We start from the raw sequence: 5,000 nt of genomic DNA, 5'->3' as shown, positions 1-5,000 counted from the left end.
AGACACTGGATAGCGTCCAGGTTTCGCTTCCATAGAGCAAAAGTGGCAGTATCAAGGCCTTGAAGACACGCAGCTTGGTCCTTCTGCATAGGTACCGACATCTCCAAACGCTCTTGTTGATCGAGTTCATGGCTCCTGTTGCCAGACCAATCCGTCTACTGACTTCCTGGTCTGACAACCCAGAGATATGGACTACGCTACCAAGGTATGTAAAACTTTCTGTAACTTCAACGTCTTCGCCGCAAACATGGATCGACTGAACGGGTTCCCCTAACAGGCCCCCAAAGTCCTGAATCTTGGTCTTGGTCCAGGAAAACTCTAGGCCTAGGGGCTTCGCCTCATTGCTAAATGCATTAAGAGCCGCCACCAGTGACTCCAAGGACTCAGATAGGATGGCAACATCGTCATTAGTGCCATGGTGGAACTGATATCAGCCCCTACTTCTTTAAATGAACATCCGCCTGTCTTCGTCATACAACCCGTAACTCCATCACAACTCCATCACGATCAGCTGGCCAAATTGTTTCCTGTGTTACATCTACACCAGTTTCTGCTGTTAGGCACCCCTCTCCCCCGCCCAAATTCTCTCCCTGTTCTCCATATTTGTTATACTCTTATCTCTGATCCTTTCCAAGTTGCCAATGAAATTGGTCCCAGTCCTTTGCTGAGTCTTGCTCCCTTTCCTTCCTTTAAACTTCACTTCACAGCCGCAACATCCATGAAAGGTCAGTAAGCCTATACTTGGACACCTTTCTTCCAATTAGCTATCTGGAAATTTTCTTCCCCACTTGCATGAAGCCCTTATTCTCCCCTTTTGAAAACAAATGAATCTGGTTCCCTCTGTCAAGGTTACCGACCCAGTCCCATGACTAACTGCATGTCCAAGTTACTAGAACGGTTGGTTAACTTCTGCTTAATATAATAGTTTATAAATATCGCAAATATAAAATATGCACAACCAAAAATTAAAAAGTAGAGGATGTCTTCTGAAAATATGGGGTAAAATATGATTTTCAGCCATTTGCGCAGCATACACTTGAAGTATTTTCTGCTTGTTCCAAACTTACATACGGCATTTAAAAACGACATTACATATGAATATCAGTTCGCAAATGACCAACAAATGTTTAGATTCGTAAATGTTCATTAAATGTTTATACCCAACAACTTTGCATTTGATTATATATACATATATATATATATATATATATATATATATATATATAATATATATATATATATATATATATAATATATATATATATATATATATATATAATTATATATATATATATATATATATATAAATATATATATATATATATATATATATATATATATATATATATATATATATATATATATATATATATAATATATATATATACATACACACACAGTGGGTGGGTGCTTCACGCGCATGGTGATGTGAAGCGATGGTGTGGTAGCCTAGATAGTGTTAAGTGCTTGCATGCCTTCTCGCTTGCAGCTTCCGCCCCTGGCTAGCCCAGTGCGAAAAAGGGAGCAGCTTTTGCATAAGTCTCCCCTGCCAGGTCACAGCCTCTCCATCATTAAGACTTCTGCAGTGCCTCCTCGTGGCCACCCATGGGTAACTGGGCACCTTGCGGTCCCAGGCTAAATCTGTGGGGGATCTCGGAGCAGCAGGAGGCCCCAGAGGTACGGAGTTATGGCCCACCGGCGTGTGGACACGCTCTGGCTTCGTACCAACTCCTGCCCCCTAGCCACCCTGTGGTAATGGGGCGGCTCGGGGGAGGTGGGCCTTGCCAGTCCTCCTCCCCCCAGAATGACCCTTTGGCAACGTCTTTCATAAATGGAAATGCTGGGGGGAGGGTTGTTGTCCCTCCCTCCCGCTGGGAGGGCAAATGTCGGGGTGCAGGATTGGAACGAGAGTTACTCGTCCTGCCTGCGCCCCGGCAGGCGCCAACCCACCATGAAGCTTGTGGGGGAAAGCCCTCAGGAACCCCACCAATGGATAGGCGGTCCCACAGCCTGCCGACCCCCTTTATTTGGGGCTGTGTCGGCGGGGGCGGCAGAGGTGGCATGCACCCGGAGTGACCACCCGAGGCTTAATCTCAGGCGTGCTTTCCCGGGTAGGCGCTTGGAACATCCGGTCCTTGCGGCAGGATGAGCGGTTACCTCTGCTATCACGGGCTACGAGATGTCTGTCGGCCCCCATAGCTCGGGAGCTGATCCCAGCAGCGAGAATAGCCTCCTTCTTCGGGACTTTGCTAGGTCCTAGAAAATGAGGATCTCTGGCTCCTGGTACTAGCGCTCCAACCCGCATCGCTGGACTTGGTACAGCGATACGGGTACTGTGGCCAAGGAGATCGACCACATTCTTGTTAGCATGTGATGGAGGATCCTCCAGAACTGCAGGGTTTACCGGAGTGCCGAGTTCTGTGGCACCGATCATAGGCTGCTTGTGGCTACCCTGCGGGTCCACTTCAAAACTCCCTGTCCCTCCAGTGGCCACCCTAAGGTGTTTCACTTGGACAGACTAAGGGAGGAGGAGTGTGCCCGTGAGTTCACCACGGCAGTCTCTGACCGATTCACAGAAACCGGCACAACCTGACGGACCCAGTTGCTCTTGGGAGTTCTTCAAGCGCGTAACACTCGAAGCAGCTCAGGAGTCCATTGGCGTACGTCCAAGGACAAGGCAGAATTCCATCTCCCTGGAGACATTAGAGGCCACTGAAGCTTGTCGCAAGGCTCGGCTGAATGGGAATCAAGTCTTGTGTCGTTCCATGGTGCGTAGGGCTCGGACACTGCTGAGAAGGGACAAGGAACAGTCCATCAGGAATCTTGCTGAGGAGGTCGAAGGCCATTTCTTGGTAAATAACCTTCGCCCTGCCTACCAAGCCCTGAGAAAACTGAACCCTAAGCCCTCCTCACAGATGACTGCAGTCCGATCAGCGGATGGACGGATCATCTCAGGTCATGTTGGGGTTCTGAACGTTGGGCTGAGTATTTTGAACAGTTGTGCCAGGTGGACCCTCCAACAGTTAGCTTGGAATTCCGACACAGATTATTGGCCTGATGGCAAGCCTCTATACTGGTACTGAAAGTGCTGTAAAGTGTGGTGGGGGTATGTCGAACTTCTTCCCTGTTAATTCAGGGGTGAGGCAAGGCTGTGTCCTTGCACCAACACTTTTCAACACTTGTATGGACTGGATAATGGGCAGAGCTACTAACCAAAGTCAGTGCAGAGCAACACTAGGCAATATTAAGGTCTCAGACCTTGACTTTGCCGACGATGTTGCCATCCTATCTGAGTCCTTGGAGTCACTTGTGGCGGCTTTTGATGCATTTAGCAATGAGGCGAAGCCCCTAGGCCTAGAGGTCTCCTGGACCAAGACCAAGATTCAGGACTTTGGGGGCCTGTTAGGGGAACCCGTTCAGTCGATCCATGCTTGCGGCGAGGACGTTGAAGTTACAGAAAGTTTTACATACCTTGGTAGCGTAGTCCATATCTCTGGGTTGTCAGACCAGGAAGTCAGTAGACGGATTGGTCTGGCAACAGGAGCCATGAACTCGATCAACAAGAGCGTTTGGAGATGTCGGTACCTATGCAGAAGGACCAAGCTGCGTGTCTTCAAGGCCTTGATACTGCCAGTTTTGCTCTATGGAAGCGAAACCTGGACGCTATCCAGTGCCTTGGAGTCTCGCCTTGATGCCTTCTGTAACAAGTCCCTTCGCCGGATCATGGGGTACAGTTGGCAGGACCACGTGTCCAACCGGCGGTTACACCGTGAGACTGGCATGGGACCTGTTACTTGCATAATCCGGGATCGCCAACTCAGGCTATATGGCCACCTAGCTCGCCTCCCTATGGACGACCCTGCCCATCAGGTTGTCTCTCTGTGAGACAACCCTGGGTGGAGGAGACCTATGGGACGTCCTAGGAGATCATGGCTTGGGCAGCTCGACGAGACCTGTCGCGAGGAATTAGGGATGGGCCGTGTGCCTGCCTGGAGACTCGCCTCGAGGGATCCTCGTGGCTGGAAGCGAAGGGTGGATGCGGCCATGCGCCCCCGTCAGCGTTAGCCCCTTGATGATGATGGTGATACACACACACACACACACACACACACACACACACACACACACACACACACACACACACACACACACACACACACACACACACACACATACACACACGCACGCACGCACGCACGCACGCGCGCGCGCGCAAGCATACGCACACATATAAACCTAGAGATATGTCTGGGTTCACGTACATAAGAATTATTAGTTGCATCGAAACCTGCTCATACGGCGTAGGTTAAACATTGATTAGTATGTTTACTAAATATGAAATATGTACGAATATGGTAAAAGCCTGAAATGCGAGGGCTGCAAGTGAGGAATAGTTGCTCGTTAATGCCTCTCATTTGGCCAGTCTAATGTTCCCTGCGGAATTCTAACCGACCACTGAGTTCGGTTATCAGTTTGTAAATGTCTACCGGACATTGTTATTTATGCATTTGAATGAAAATTAACGACTGTACGATAGAGTGTTTGGTTACGTCTATACACAATACAATCTGAAAACACGTTATACCATGGACATTTACTAAATATGAAATATATGCATTACTCGACTTCCCTCAAAACAGCTTCCTTCACTCCCTCCGTCCTCCCATAGAATTCAATTGCTTTTAGGATTTTTTTTTTTAATGTAATACGTAGACATAGGCCTACTACTACGTTTTCTGTGATACAGTGAAAATACATAATAAGTGCATATTAGCCAAACGGAAGTAAGGAAATTATTGATAAGAGAATAACAGGTATGAGATAATTAAGATTTAGCACTCTCAATAAAGTTGGAGGTGCTAATTCTATTTCGAATTATCTAAGTAGATTCAAGGCTATTGCTGATGGTAGACGCCATTTTACCATGCTCTGTGTACTCATGTTTTCCCCGTTTTTTAACAGTAATTGTAAGCATCATGCCACATGTGTTATCATTTACC

Source organism: Penaeus monodon, chromosome 35 (assembly GCF_015228065.2).
Source record: "Penaeus monodon isolate SGIC_2016 chromosome 35, NSTDA_Pmon_1, whole genome shotgun sequence".
Taxonomy (NCBI): Eukaryota; Metazoa; Arthropoda; class Malacostraca; order Decapoda; family Penaeidae; genus Penaeus; species Penaeus monodon.
This window is presented reverse-complemented; position numbering follows the sequence as displayed.